Genomic DNA, 16744 nt, shown 5'->3' on the forward strand with positions numbered 1-16744 from the left:
CTCTGAGCCCAGGAGTTTGAAGCCGCAGCAAGCTGTAATCATGCCACTGCACTCCAGTCTGGGAGTCTGGGTGATAGAGTGAGATCCTATTCCTTTTTAAAAAAAAAAGGAGAAGAAGAACATAGCTTGTAAGTGGTAGAACCGAGATTCAAACCCAAATAGAATCTCATTCATTTATTTAGTCAATAAATAGTAATTAAAAGTGAGACACCAAGCTAGGTTATGGGTACGATAAAATGAGCCTCAGAGTATAGTGAGGAAATAGAAAAGGGGCTATGGTTTCAGGCTCAAGAGGGGTTGGGGGCAGCCTGCAAGTCTTCATAGGAGATAAAATATGCAAGGGACATGAATACCAATTGCACTTTCTCATATTAAAGCCACTCCTGGATCCAGACACTCTCTGCTGGTGTAGAAAGCATTTTGTCCTGCCTTTCTCCCTCCTACTATGGCCTCCTCAAAGGAGGCCTGACTTGCCACAGCCCAGGCAGGGTTTCCTCTACCTGGGGTGAAAACTATACACTAAGCAGGAAGCAGGCCCTTGGGCAGTTGGGTTGCTCTTCTACACTTCAGCTCACATTAGAGCAGTCACTTACTAATGGTACCCTATAAAGTAGCAATTTACCGAATAGTACTAATTTAGTACCTGGTCCTTGAAGAGTTAACATACCTCTCTCCAGAGGCGCCTAACTGACTCCTTGCCAAGACAGTCTTAAAGGAGATCTGGTTCTGCACACTCTAATTCTTCCAAGCTGCTCAAGGCTTCTCTGCTCTTATATGGGGCATCAAAAAGACAGGTACAGGGTCTCCGGGGTCAAGAGGACTGAGTTCTAGCACAGACTCTGCCACTCGAGTCACTCTATAACAAATCTCTTCCCATCTCTGTGCCACTGTTTGCCCAAATTTGAAATGAAGACAGTGAGACTGATTTCTTAGGGTCCTTCTGACAGTCTAGGACAATGCGTCTTCACTCTTTGGGGGTCATAAATCCTTTTAAGAATCTATGCTAAATGACCATCTCCCCACAAAATTGTGCCTATAATTTCAAAAAATTCATGGAACTTTTAAGGTTCAATGTATTCTCTGTACAATATGGGCTCTGAAGTCAGACAGGTCTGAGATTAAGCCCTGGAGATATTTCTCTCTCTCTCTCCTATGGGCAAGTCTCTTACCTTTAAGCCTCACTTAGAAAAATAACACCTGCCTTGCAATATTGTCGTGAGAATGAAAAATAATTATATACAAGTGTCTGGCCCATAGAAGGTGCTCGATAAATAGCAGCTAAAGAAAAAAAAGGTAATGGCACCTGTCATCAGCGCTCAGGGAATGTTAGTTTTCTTTCTTTCTCACAGTAACCAGCAGTTATCTGTGCACTTCAGGTGTTCCATAAATGTTACTGCTTGACTATCAAAAGTTATCTTAAAATCCCCTTCTCTGTGAGGCTGCTCTAGTGATGGAGGATCTCTCTTTACATTCAACTGGCCTACTGCAAGTCTCCAAACAGACACAGAAGTCTCTCCTTCTGCACCTCACAGAAGCACTGTCACATTAATAATCCAGAAATCAACACTGCAATTGTGATATACTCCACAACTCACAACTTTTAATGATCTTACCATATTTTCAAACATTTCACTAGACATTTCTTCAATAGAAATAAAAATGGCAGCTCACTATATTGAGCTTTTGCTATATGCCAAGCACTGATTAAATGAACACATTATTTCATTTAATCCTCTCAATAGCCTTCCAGACGACTTAGTGTACAGTCTAAAAGTCTAGGAGTACATTCTCTAAAAGTTTGCTTGAGACTCTCTCTGATTCAACTTTTAATAGCTATACAATCTTGGACAAATACAATTCCTCATCTGTAGAGTGGAGATAATTATAGAAATCATTTCTCAAGTAACTAGAGAATCAAGAACAAACTGGCTGGGCGCAGTAGCTCACGCCTGTAATCCCAGCACTTTGGGAGGCTGAGGCGGGCGGATCACAAGGTCAGGAGATTGAGACCATCCTGGCTAACACAGTGAAACCCCGTCTCTACTAAAAATACAAAAAATTAGCCAGGCGTGGTGGCAGGCACCTGTAGTCCCAGCTACTTGGGAGGCTGAGGCAGGAGAATGGCATGAACCTGGAAGGCGAAGCTTGCAGTGAGCCGAGATTGTGCCATTGCACTCAAGCCTAGGCGACAGAGCGAGACTCCATCTCAAAAAAAAAAAAAAAAAGAATAAACTAAACCCAAAATTAGTAGAAGGAAAGACATGATAAAGATCAGAGCAGAAATGAATGAAATTAAGACTAAAAAATATGGAAGATCAATGAAACGAAAAGTTGGTTTTTTGAAAAGATAAGCAAAAATGGACATATCTTTAGGTAGAGAAAAAAAAAGAGAAAAGACCCAAATAAATAAAATCAGAATCAAAATTGGAACCACAACAACTGAAAGCACAGAAACACAATCATTACAAGCTATTATGAATAACTATATGTCAACAAATTGGGAAACCTAGAAGAAATGGATAAATTCCTGGACACATACAACCTACCAAGACTGAACCATGAAGAAATAGAAAAACTCAACAAACCAGTAACAAGTAATGAGACGGAGGCCATAATAAAAAGTCTCCCATCAAAGAAAAGCCCTGAACCTGATGACTTCACTGCTGAGTTCTACCAAACATTTAAAGAATACCAGTTCTACTCAAACTCTTTCCAAAAAAATTAAAGAAGAAGGAATATTTCCAAATTCATTCTATAATGCCAACATTACCTGGATATCAAAACCAGACAAGAACGCAATGAAAAAAGAAAACTAAAGGCCAATACCACTGATGAACATAGATGCAAAAATCTTCAGAAAAATACTAGCAAACCAAATTCAACAACACATTAAAAAGATCATTTGCCATGATCAAGCGAGATTCCTCCTTGGAATACAAGGATGGTTCAACATACACAAAGTAATAAATGTGATACATCACATTAACAGAACCAAGAACAAAACCATATAATGATTTCCATAGGTGCTGAAAAAGCATTCAATAAAATCAACATTCCTTTATCATAAAAAATGCTCATTAAATTATATATAGCAGGAATATATCTCAAAATAATAAAGGCCGTATATGACAAACCCACAACTAACATACTGAATGAAGAACAATTGAAGGCCTTTCCTCTAAGATGTGGAACAAGACAAGGATGCCCACCTTCACCACTTTTATTCAACATAACACTAGAAGTCCTGGCTAGAGCAAATTAGAAAAAGAAAAAAAGAAGGGGTGTCCAAATTGGAAAAGAAGAAGTTAAACTATCCTTGTTTGCGGGCAACACTGATCTTATACTTAGAAAAACAAAAGATTCCACCAAAATAACTGTTAAGACTAATATACAAATTCAATAAAGTCACAGCATACAAAATCAACATACAAAAATCAATAGCATTAATATGCACCAACAATGAACAATCTGAAAATCAAGAAAGCAATCCCACTTATAATAGCAACAAAGAACATAAAATACCCAGTAATCAATTTAACCAAAGAAATGAAAGATCTATACAAGGAAACATTGATGAAATAAATTGAAGAGGACACAAAAAATGAAAAGATACTCCATGCTCATGGGTTGGAAGAATTGATGGTGTTAAAATGACAATACTACCCAAAGCAATCTACAGATTCAATGCAATCCCTATCAAAATACCAATGACATTCTTCACAGACACAGAAAACAAAAATCCTAAAACTTATATGGAACCACAAAAGATTCCAAATAGCCAAAGCAATCCTTAGCAAAAAGAACAATGCTGGAGGCATCATACTATGTGACTTCAAAATTTGCCACAAAGCTATAGTAGCCAAGTCAGCATGATACTGGCATAAAAACAGACACACAGACCAAGGAAACAGAATAAATAACCAAAATATAAATGCATGCATTTACAACCAACTCATCTTTGACAAAGGTGCCAAGAACATACACTGAAGAAAGGACAGTCTCTTCAATAAACAGTGCTGGAAAAATTGAATAACCACATGCAGCCAAATGAAACTAGACCCTATCTCTCACCATACACAAAAATCAAATCAAAATGGATTGAAGACTTAAGTCTAAGACCTGAAATTATTAAACTACCAAAAGAAAAAGTTGTGGAAATGCTCCAGGGCATTTGTCTAGCAAAGATTTTTGTGGAAGACCTCAAAAGCAAAGGCAACCAAAGCAAAAATAGACAATGGAATTATATCAAGCTAAAAAGCTTCTGCACAGCAAAGGAAACAATTAACAAAGTAAAGAGACAACCCACAGAATGGGGGGAAATATTTGGAAACTGTCCATATGGCAAGGGATTAAAAACCAGACTATATAAGCAGCTCAAACAACTCAATAGGAAAACACACATACACACACACAAATAATCCGATTAAAAATGGGCAAAAGATCTGAATAGACATTTCTCAACAGAAGACATACAAATGGCAAACAGGTATAGGAAGAAATGCTCAGCATCCCTAATCATCAGAGAAATGCAAATCAACCACAATGAGATATAATCAATCTCAAAAAAAAAAAAAAAAAAAAAAAAAACAGGCAACACTCGATGCTGGTGAGGATTTGGAGAAGGGGAACCCTCATACACAGGAGTGGGAAATGTAAATTAGTATAGTCACTATGAAAAAGAGTATGGAGGTTCTTCAAAAAACTAAAAATAGAACTACCATATGATCCAGCAATTCCACTTCTGGTTATATATCCAAAAGAAAGGAAATCAATACATTGAAGGAATATCTGCACTCCCATGTTTTATTGCAGCACTATTCAAAACAGCCAAAACATGGAATCAACTTAAGTACTTACCAACGAATGAACGGATAAAGAAAATGTGGTATACTTATAAGTGGGAGTTGAATGATGAGAACACATGGACACATGAGGGGGAACAACACACACTGGGGCCTGTTGGAGGATAGGGGCTGGGAGGAGGGAGAACATCAGGAAGAATAGCTAATAGATGCTGTGCTTTATACCTGGGTGGTGGGATGATCAGTGCAGCAAACCACCATGACACGCATTTACCTATGTAACAAACCCACACATCCTGCACATGTACCCCTGAACTTAAAATAAAAGTTGGAAATTAAAAATAAAATGTGACATATATACACAATGAAATATTATGTAGCCATAAAAAAGAATTAAATCCTGTCATTTGCAGCAACATGGGTGGAACTGATGGTCATTACGTTAAATGAAACAAGCTAAACACAGAAAGACAAATATCACATGTTCTCATTCATATGTGGAATCTAAGAAAGTGAATCTCACGAAGATAGTGAGTAGACTGGTGGTTACCAGAGGTTAAGAAGAACAGGCAGAGGGAAGGATAAAAAGAAGTTGATTAATGAGTACAAACATATGGTTTGACAATTAACAAAGTGAGAGACAACCCACAGAATGGGAGAAAATATTTGCAAACTGCCCATCTGACAAGAGATCAATAACCAAAATATATAAGAAGCTCAAACAATTCTATAGAAAAAAAATGAATAATCTGATTTAAAAATGGGCAAAGGATTTCAATAGGTGTTTCTCAATAGAAGATATACAAATGACAAACAGGCATATGCAAAGGTGCTCAACATCACTGATCATAAGAGAAAGGCAAATCAAAACTACAGTAAGATATCTCACCCCAGTTAAAATGGCTTATAATCAGAAGATAAGCAATACCAAATACTGGCGAGGATGTGGAGAAAAGGGAACCCTCATACGCTGTTGGTAAGAATGTAAATTAGTACAACCATTATGGAGAACAAGAGAGCTACCATATGATACAGCGAGCCCACTGCTGGGAATACACCCAAAAGAAAGGAAATCGGTACATCAAAAGTATATCAAAGGGATATCTGCACTCCCATGTTTATTGCAGCACTGTTCACAATAGCCAAGATTCAGAAGGAAACTAAGTGTCCATCGACAGATTAATGAATTTTAAAAATGTACCTATACACAATGGAGTACTATTCAGCTGGAAACAGAGAATGAGATCCTGTCATTTCCAACAACATGGATGGAACTGGAGGTCATTACGTTAGGTGAAATAAGCCAGGCACAGAAAGACAAACTTAGCATGTTCTCACTTATTTGTGAGATCTAAAAATCAAAACAATTGAACTCATGGAGATAGAGAGTAGAAGAATGATTACTAGAGGCTGAGAAGGGTAGTTGGGATCAGTGGGGGAGGTAAGGATGGTTAATGGGTACAAAAAAAAATAGAAAGAATGAATAAGATCTAGTATTTGGTAACACAACAGGGTGACTATAGTCAAAAATAAATTGTACATTTAAAAATAACTGAAGCCGGGCGCGGTGGCTCAAGCCTGTAATCCCAGCACTTTGGGAGGCTGAGACGGGCGGATCATGAGGTCAGGAGATCGAGACCATCCTGGCTGACACGGTGAAACCCCGTCTCTACTAAAAAATACAAAAAACTAGCCGGGCGAGGTGGCGGGCGCCTGTAGTCCCAGCTACTCGGGAGGCTGAGGCAGGAGAATGGCGTGAACCCGGGAGGTGGAGCTTGCAGTGAGCCGAGATCTGGCCACTGCACTCCAGCCTGGGCGGCAGAGCGAGACTCCGTCTCAAAAAAAAAAAAAAAAAAATAACTGAAAAGAGTATAATTAGATTATTTGTAACACAAATGTTAAATGCTTGTGGGATAGATACCCCAGTTTCCATGATGTGATTTTATTTTATTTTATTTTTGAGACCGAGTCTCGCTCTGTCGCCCAGGCTGGAGTGCAGTGGCACGATCTCGGCTCACTGCAACCTCCACCTCCTGGGTTCAAGCGATTCTCCTGCCTCAGCCTCCCAAGTAGCTGGGACTAAAGGCACCCGCCACCACACCTGGCTAATTTTTTTGTATTTTTAGTAAAGACAGGGTTTTGCCATATTGGCCGGGCCAGTCTCGAACTCCTGACCTTGTGATCCACCCGCCTCAGCCTCCCAAAGTGCTGGGATTACAGGCGTGAGCCACAGCGCCTGGCCCTATGAGGTGATTTTTACATATTGCATGCCTGTATCAAAACATCTCATGTATCCCATAAATATATACACCTACTATGTACCCACAAAAATTAAAAGTAAAAAAGTAAAAACAAACAAATCTGTGGTTTGATAGAAGAAACAGAACCTAGTGTTAGATCAGCAGAGTGACTAAAATTTACAATAATCTATGGTATATTTCAAAATAGCTAGAAGAAAAGACAAATATTTCAGGTGATAGATATCCCAAGTACACTGATTTGGGTTTTTTTTTTTTTTTTTGAGACAGAGTCTTGCTCTGTTGCCCAGGCTGAAGTACAGTGGCACAATCTCAGCTCACTGAAACCTCTCCCTCCTAGGTTCAAGCAATTCTGCCTCAGCCTCCCGAGTAGGCGGGATTACAGAAGTGTGCCAACATGCCTAGCTAATTTGTGTATTTTTAGTAGAGACAGGGTTTCCCCATGTTGGCTAGGCTGGTCTCAATCTCCTGACCTCAGGTGATCTGCCCACCTCAGCCTCCCAAAGTGCTGAGATTACAGGCATGAGCGACCATGCCCATTTCAAATTATATAAATGTATTAAATTATCACATGTACCCCAAAACTATGTATCTATTATACCTCAATAAAAAATTGTTTAAAAAAGATATTAAGATCAAAGGAGATGATATGTAAAATCTCCTATAATCTATATTGTTATGTAGATCTTATAGATCATGTATATAATTCTAAATTTTGGGCTGGGCACAGTGGCTTACGCCTGTAATCCCAGCACTTTGGGAGGCCGAGGTGGGAGGATTACCTGAGGTCAGGAGTTCGAGACCAGCCTGGCCAACATGGTGAAACTCTGTCTCTACTAAAAATACAAAAAAATTAGCCGGGTGTAGTGGCACATGCCTGTAATCCCAGTTACTCAGGAGGCTGAGGCAAGAGAATTGCTTGAGCCAGGGAGACAGAGGTTGCAGTGAGCCCAGATTGTGCCACTGCACTCCAGCCTGGCCGACAGAGTGAGACTCTGTCTCAAAAAAAATTCTAAATTTTATACATGTTTTATATACTGTCATACCTCAGTATGAGTGGGGGATGGTTTCCAGGAACACCCCCATCAGAGGATGTCCAAGTCCTTAATGTAAAATGGCATGGTATTTGCATATAGCTTATACACACCCTCCTGTATACTTTAAATCATCTCTAGATTACCCATAATAACCTAATACAATGTAAATGCTATGTAAATAATTGTTGCACTGTATTTGTATTTACATTATTTTTTATTTTCATATTACTATTTATCATTTGTTTGAGACATGGTCTCACTCTGTCACCCAGGCTGGAGTGCAGTAGCATGAACACTGCTCATGCATCCTCAACCTATTGGGCTCAAGTGATCCTCCCAACTCAACCTCCCGTGTAGCTGGAACCACAGGCACATGCCACCATATCCAGCTAATGTTTTTATTTTTTGTAGAGCCAGAGTCTCATTTTGTTGCCCAGGCTGGTCTCGAACTCTGGGCTCAAGCGATCCTGTCACCTCCACCTCCCAAAGTGCTGGGATTACTTGTATGAGCCACTGCACCTGGCCCTATTGTCTTTTAAAATATTTTCGATCCATGATTAATTGAAACAGGTACATGAAAAAGTGCTCAACGTCAGTAATCCTCAGGGAAATGCAAAGCAAAACTACAATGAGGTATCACCTCACATCTCTTAGGACAATGCTTTTTAAGAGTATATTTTCATGACACAACTTATGAAATCCTAGGGACCCAAATAAGCTGTCCTAATAAACTAACTTTGTGATTCCACTCAATCAGTCCAACAAACGTTAAAGTGCCTACTATGTACCAATCTAGGAACAGCAATCTCAACAGTAAGAACAAATTCAAGAGAACAGTGTGAACTCTCAACCTCTTTGTATATTATTAAACTTAAGAACAATAATAATTAAAGTACTTTATTACATTTTTATACAAGGCAGTTTAGCCAATGCTTCTACCCTCTTAGGGAAGTTCTGGGAAAGATGACTGCCTCTGACTCTCACAATTCAAGAGAAAAGTAAGAAGATAATCTGATCGGTGAGCGCTACCGTTCACTGAACGACTGCATGGGTTTGGTTTGGTTTTGTTTTGTTTTGGAGATGGAGTTTCGCTCTTGTTGCCCAGGCTGGAGTGCGACAGCGTGATCTCGGCTCACCGCAACCTCCGCCTCCCAGGTTCAAGTGATTATCCTGCCTCAGCCTCCCCAGTAGTTGGGATTACAGGCATGCACCACCACACCTGGCTAATTTTGTAATTTTAGTAGAGACAGGGTTTCTCCATGTTGGTCAGGCTGGTCTCAAACTCCTGACCTCAGGTGATCTGCCCGCCTCGGCCTCCCAATGCGTGGGTTCTTCTTAAAAAGGCAGGGGTTCTATCCCTCTCCACTCTTCATTTTCCCTTTCTCTACCTGTGAGTAGATAGGTAAATTCAATTGCAGAAGAGACAACTTTGAGAATCATTTGATGCCACTTAAATTTGGAACCTATGTGGCACCTAGTTTGCAGTCAATTTGAGCCAGAAGGAAAAGGTAGTGAGTAATTAGCACCCCTTAACTTCCAATAATGACATAAGTGACCCCTGACCTTGGGTCACCCCACATCTACCTACATTCCAAATTATCTCTACCTAATTTTGCATGCCTGATTGCTGTTCCTAATGTACTGCTAGAGTACTCTTAAAAGAATTGCTGGCCAGGCACGGTGGCTCACGCCTGTAATCCCTACACTTTGGGAGACCAAGGTGGGTGGATTGCTTTAGGCCAGGAATTCGAGATCAGCCTGGTCAACATGGTGAAACCCCATCTCTACTAAAAATACAAAAAAAATCAGCTGGGCACGGTGGTGCACATCTGTGATCCCAGCTACTCGGGAGGCTGAGACACGAAAATTGCTTGAACCCAAGAGGCAAAGGTTGCAGTGAGTCAGGATCACGTCCCTGCAGCTGCACTCTAGCCTGGGTGACAGAGCAAGACTCCATCTCACAAAAAAAAAAAAAAAAAAGAATTGCTGGCCAGGCACAGTGACTCATACCTGTAATCCCAACACTTTGGGAGGCCAAGGTGGGACAATTGCTTGAGTCCAGGAGTTCAAGACCAGCCTGGGCAACACAGTGAGACACTGTCTGTACAAAAAAATTTAAAAATAGCTGGGCATGGTGGTGCTTGCCTGCAGTTCCAGCTACTCAGGAGGCTGAGGTGGGAGGGTCCCTTGAGCCTGGGAGGTTGAAGCTGCAGTGAGCCATGATCTGCACCACTGCACTCCAGCCTGGGTGACAGAGGAAGATTACGTCTCAAAAAAAAAAAAAAAAAGCCAAACTTTAGATGTGTCACTGATGGTCCTGTCTCTAACTTGGGGGTTAATGAGCCTTAAGCAATGAAAATAGTGGACCCTGAATTCAGAGAAAAAGCTTGAGGGTAGAGCACATTTGACAATGAAGCAAAACTCAAGAGTTAAGCATCATATTCAGAGTGGTGTTCCAGGACTCAGAAAAATAAAAATTCAAAGTATAATCCCTTCACTGACACATTGATTCTCCATGTCTCAGGCTCTACATCTTTAAAACAGGCTGCACTTTGCTTTTCTCATTGAATTTCTCTGTAATCCCAGCACTTTGGGAGGCCAAGGTGGGTGGATCACTTGAGGTCAGGAGTTCAAGACCAGCCTGGCCAACATGGTGAAACCCCGTCTCTACTAAAAATACAAGAATTAGCCAGGCGTGGTGATGGGCACCTGTAATCCCAGTTAGTCAAGAGGCTGAAGCAGGGAGAATTGCTGGAACCTGGGAGGCAGAGGTTGGAGTGAGCTGAGATCGCGCCACTGCACTCCAGCCTGGGAGAGAGACTCTGTCTCAAAAAATAGGATAAAATAAAAGTAATAATTCTATTTACAGATGAGGATTCTGACTGAAAGGAGTTATTTGCCTAAGTTCACATGGCCAATAAAAGTCAAAGGTGGAATTCAAAGCCCAAGTTTTCCTACTATGGCCATATTGTGGGGGTGAAGGTGATGACTGGGATACCTGCTGCAGGAACCTTGCCCCAGGTTACCCGGAAACAGCTTCCTACTCCGCCATGACCTACCCAGGCTAAGAAAAATTGCTGAGCCAAACATGGACCCAGCTCCTTACTCAGAACCTAGTGAAGCAATCTGGCCTCAAAGCCATTTATATTTGTCTCAGAATTGGAAGAACCCCTCCAATGTTGGCAGACATCACTAATGATCAGCATATTTTTCCATGGAGCTTAGATGAGGCCTCGGAATCCTCTGCAACTTAGTACCCCCAGGCAGCTACCATCAAATAATTCAACTTAGCTCGAGAGTTGAACTTATTTGCCACCCTCCCACGGTCACAGGCAGCTCAGGGAAAGGATCTTAAAACGAAAATAATGCTGATGTCTAGAAACAAATGTTGGCATGAATGCGTTAACTAACTTGTTTCTCATCCCATCACTGATGAGACAACTACTTACTTTCCATCCTCCCCACCTGCAGCTCAATCCCAGCCCTCAACACCAGTCTGTTTACTAACTTTTCTCACCTGTTGGCACCCATCTCATCTTGTAACTGGGCCTTCCTCCCATCGTTGCCCTGCCCAAAACCTCCCCTTCGCCTACAGAATAGTGATCTTTAGTTTGGTCTTCAAGTCCTTCCTTGACCAGGCCACTTTGCAAGCCTCATCTTACACCTCTCCTCAGTGCGAAACCCCCACCTCTTTTCACATCATTTCCTTTTCTTTTTCTCTCCCCTCCGTTTCTCCCTAGGATTCCCTGGTTAAGAACCAAAATACCTTCTTGATCATCTCAGAATTCTACAGGCTGTCTGTCCATCCCTGTGAATAATGCTCCCACTCCACTGTGCTTACTCTCCCTCGCATCAGCTGACAACTAGGACAGAAAACTGAATTTGCCTTTAGCTCTTCCCAGGAAGGGACTAAGCCAGACCCTCAGTAAAATGGGCCGATGACCTGACTTTCTGGCCACCGATCTAACAGATGGCAGCCTTATCTAACCCACGAGTCGCAAGGGAAGGAAACCAAAACACAACAAAAACCTGGCACTCCGTCCGTCCTGGGCATCCTTAGCAAGCCCCTCACCCCCCCATGCCCCTGCTTCCCTCCGTACAAGAAGCTGGGGGTCAAGGGCGTGGGTCTGAAAGGGCCGAGCGCTCAGTGCTGGAAGGGGCCTTTCAGGGTGCGCTGCTGCCACTTGACGTCACTTCTCGCCGCTCCATTGCCTTGGGTCACAGCTGGCGTCTTAAGGGCCGGACCCAGGAAGGTATTTTCAGTCCCTATTTCTGCCAGTGCTGGCAAGAGAGCGAGGGAGCCGTGCTCAGCGTGGGTCCGGGCCCGGCCGCTAAAAGCGTAAAAGCGGACCTAACTTCCCACTTTCCTGGTGAGGCCCCGGCCGCAGTGGACGGAAGCTGTGCGGGATGGGCTGCGTGAGGCGCCGGGTCCAGGTTCGGAGGATGAGAGCCCCAGGAGACCCTAGAGCGCCAGCCCTGCCGCCCTTATAGTCCTAGAGCCCTCGGCCCTCGCCTCGCCTCCCAGCACGCATGCCCCATCGCGCATGCCCAATGGATCACATGGCTCAGGCTCCACGCCTTTCCACCCTTGGGCCCTCCCGCCTTCCAGGCTGAGGCCTCCGCCCCAATTAACAGCTATTTCCCCAGTTTTGGAGCCAACTCGGCCTCCAGTGCCCCCACTAAACCCTTATTGGCTTCAGGCTCCTCATCAAATTCCCTCTCTGACACAAGGAAAATGGTTTCAAAATTCCACTTGGACCCAATCTTGATATCAATGCCACCACCAGTCACCTCTAGTCAGACACTAAGATCTGTTGGTTTTATTTCAGCAAAATGCCTTGAACCCATTTCTCCTCTCCATTTCTACTGCCACTTCACCAACCGACCCTCACCCTCACCCTCTACCCCCACCATCATCGCATCACCATCATCCTTTCTTGCTCTCCTGTTTCTGTGGAAGTGTACTCACTAACTGGCATCTGCCTCAGAATCCGTGCACTCCTGTTCCCATGCCACCTCTTCTGGGATTCTCCCCCAGATTGCCAGAAAGACCTTGTAAAATGAGAACTACAATGATTCCATGATCTCCTCGGGAGAACTTTTCAGTGGCTCCTCATTGCCATGATGGCAAAATCCAAGTGTCGTCAACGTGGTATTCCAGGTGCTGCCTGCATTCCTGCCTCTTCTCCCACTACTTGCACTCAGCCATCCTCACTGCTTCCTCTCCATTCCCAACTCTTAGCATTCTCCTTCTCATACCTTTCGACTGAAATTGGCTGACTCAAGAACTGAGGAGATTAGCATGTAGGAGGTTTACTAGGGAGTGCTTCAAGTTCAACAATATAGAAGGGAAAGGAAGGAAGCAGTATTGGACAGAAGTCAAACTGCATAGGGATCTCAACAGAGGCCTCAGCCATTCCTTCCAAGAGTTTAGATGAGGTGATTCTTCAAATCTATCCAAAGTTGGGATGCAAGGACCAGGCTTATCCCCAGGTCTACCAGTCATTGGAAGCCACCCTGGAAAGTCATTGGAAACTACTTGGGCACAGTGGCTCTCTTCGGATGAGGCAGTCTCCAAAGAACAGACAGCTGAGGGCTGTCTGCCAAGTCATTAAAATAATAATTTACCATTTTGGTAGAGATGTTGTGCTTACTGATGGCTGTGATACCAAGTCTAAAGGCAGGGGGAGTAAATTCCATTATGTGTGACCCAATCACATTCCCCTTCCTCAGGAAAGGACTTTAGGCCAACACCTTCATTCTACAGATGGGGAAACTGAGGCCTCAGAGAGAATCTCAGATAGTCAGCTATCTCAATCACAGTCTTATAATAAATAGCTAATATTTGAGCATATAATTTTTTCTAGGCTTGTACTAGATGCTTTAGATGCTTTATCTAACTAAACAACCATGACAATCCTACAAGGTAGGTGCCATTATTACCTTCATTTGATACACATGGAAATAGGTTTAGAGCAGCCAAATGAGTAATTTCTCCAAGATTACACAGCTATTAAGTGGTGTGTCTGGGATTTGAACCCAAGTCATTCTGACTCCAGAACCCATAACTAGAAACCATTAAGATGAATTACTTTTTCTCTGTGCATTAAACTAGCATACTCCACCTTGTATACCAGGGAATGCTATGTACATGTTTATATGTGTGTATATATGTGTGTGTGTTATTGCTATACATGTTATGTTGTTGCTAACACACATAACAGATTTTATATGAAGAAAACTTTTACGTGAAAAATTTTGTGTATATTTTACACATATATATGATGGGATTTATTTTTAAGAATGAATACAACACTACCACATAAAGCACAATATTTATTTTCTGTTTCAGGGTAAGAAGATAGGCGAATGTGTTTCTAGAGAGAAAAATTAGTTTCATATTAGCTATAAATCAGAGAATACACAAGTAATTTTAAGCTTCCATGTCCATTGCATGCCAGGTTCTCTGAACCTGCTGGCCTTGCTCCTTCCAGAACTCATGTCTCTTCAGACAGAAGCTTTCGGTTCCAACCAAGAAGGGTATGCATCTGAATGCCTTTCAGCAAACCTGAAGGGCTCTCCTCCTCCTTTCCCCAAACTACCAGGTCTGTAAGGGAGCAGCCTGTCCAGGCAGGTGGTCCCCAGTGAGTTTATAAAACACCTTCCCTGAGACCTGAGAAACCACTAAAGTAGATTTCTCTTTTCTCTCCTGCTCCATTAAAATGAAACCTCCATGAAAATGAAAAAGAATCTGAAATGTAAAGATTTCCCGATGTAGAAATGGTGTTAAATTACAATAGCATAATGTGGTCCAAGAAATTCTAAACTGTGTCAGAAACTGTAGATTAATTTGTTTAACAAACATTCATTGTATTCCTACCAAATGCCAGGCCCTGGGCCAGATGCAGGAGGCTGCAGTGTTTTGGGAGTTTGCCATTTAATACAGTACTTCTCAAATATTAGTCTGGATAAGAATCACTTTGGAAACGTGTTTAAAATGCATGTTCCTAAACCCCAACCCAGTTTCTGATTCATCAGATGGGACTAGGGCTTAGGAACCTGGAATTTTAGCCACTCCCTAGATGATTCTAAAGCAGCTGGTCCTCAGTTGTATCTTGAAAAACATTGACCTAGTATGTTTTTAAGTTTTGATCAGCCATTTAATCAAGCCACTTAAACTCAGGACTTCAGGAGGTTAGAAGAGTTACATGACCTCTAAATTCTTCAAGAAACTTTAAAAAGACTTCTTAGAAAGGCTTTCTATGCAAGAACAGCACACCAATATGACACAATTTCTTTTCAAACAGGAGAAAGACACTGTGTATAATCATATGGCTTATGTGGCTGAAGAGAAGAAGTTAAAACGTTATCATTGGAGCGATTCAAGAAGGGGGGTGTGTGTGTGCGTGTAAATTATCAACTTGTATAATTAAGCTTTGTGTACTTTACCCTGTGTTTACCACATGGATATTAAAATTCAATTTAAAAATAATCATTTATAAGGATGTGTAAGACCAAAGAGGGTAAGGGGTTTAAAGATGTCATTCTAGACAGAGGTACAGGGAAAGAGTTGGGACAGTGGCAGGAAAAAAAAAACAGGAAGGAGGGAGAAATTCAAACTTCTTGATGAGGGCACCAAGGAAATCCTCAGCAGCTGGTGTAATAGATGGCTAGATATGGACATTAGCAGATGTGGGTGCAAATAGGCTAAAGAATTCAGATACCGTGATCCAGACACTGTGGGCACAAAAAGAAGGAAAGGAGGAAGGAAGGGAGAAAGGGAAGAGGGAAAGAGGGGGCAAAGGCGGGAGAGAGAAACAAACTGAAAGAAGAGGCCTCTGGCCCTAGGGGGAGCTTACAATCTTGGGTTCTGAGCAGCCATGAGGCTTTGAGCAAGTTATTTGCTCCAGTCCTGTATACGAGTCTTTAAAATGGAGCTGGACCTCTCAAAGCCTCCATGAGGAACAGTAGAATGGTGTATGTGAAATGCTATTTGTAAACTATAAAGGGTTGCTAAATGCTACTTATTAATACATTCTGGCTGAAGGTTAGACCAACGGCAAGTGTGGATATGAGCATGTGTCCCATTTAGCTCTCCAAGTGACTTCCCACATCTTTCCTGAACCTGACCCCCAAACTCACAGGGGTTTGCTAAGAGGTTTTTTTCCCCTTTTCTTTTCTGCTCTGAAACAATTTGGCTGTTGCTTTGTGCAGGCTTGAGCATCAGATTCCTTTCAGCTCCCCCCTCCTGCAGCTGTTCCTCCTTCCACCTTTCCCCAGGCAGGCCCAGCTATTGGCCTAGAGGCTACCTGCCTCCTCCTCCTCCAAGGCCTGTGAGTCTCCAGTTGGAAGCCAGAGGCCTCCAGGGACCAAGGCAGCTTACTGGAGGCCCTTGGGGAAGGAGGGAAAAGAAGATAGTCACTAAAATTAAATGAATTTTCTATAACTGTTTTTTAATTAAAATTGCAATTCTTTTTCTATGCAGAAGAGGCTCTTTAAGAACAATTGCACTCCCTGAGTGGCAGGCAAAGAGCTCAGCAGCTCTTCCCAAAGCCAGGGAGGGAAGGGAGGTGAAAGCAGAAGTGATGGGGTGACTGGTCCTTCCCTCTTTTAGGGCTAAGAAAGCCAAAAGGAGAAAGGGCAGGAA

This window comes from Macaca mulatta, chromosome 9 (assembly GCF_049350105.2).
Source record: "Macaca mulatta isolate MMU2019108-1 chromosome 9, T2T-MMU8v2.0, whole genome shotgun sequence".
Classification (NCBI taxonomy): Eukaryota; Metazoa; Chordata; class Mammalia; order Primates; family Cercopithecidae; genus Macaca; species Macaca mulatta.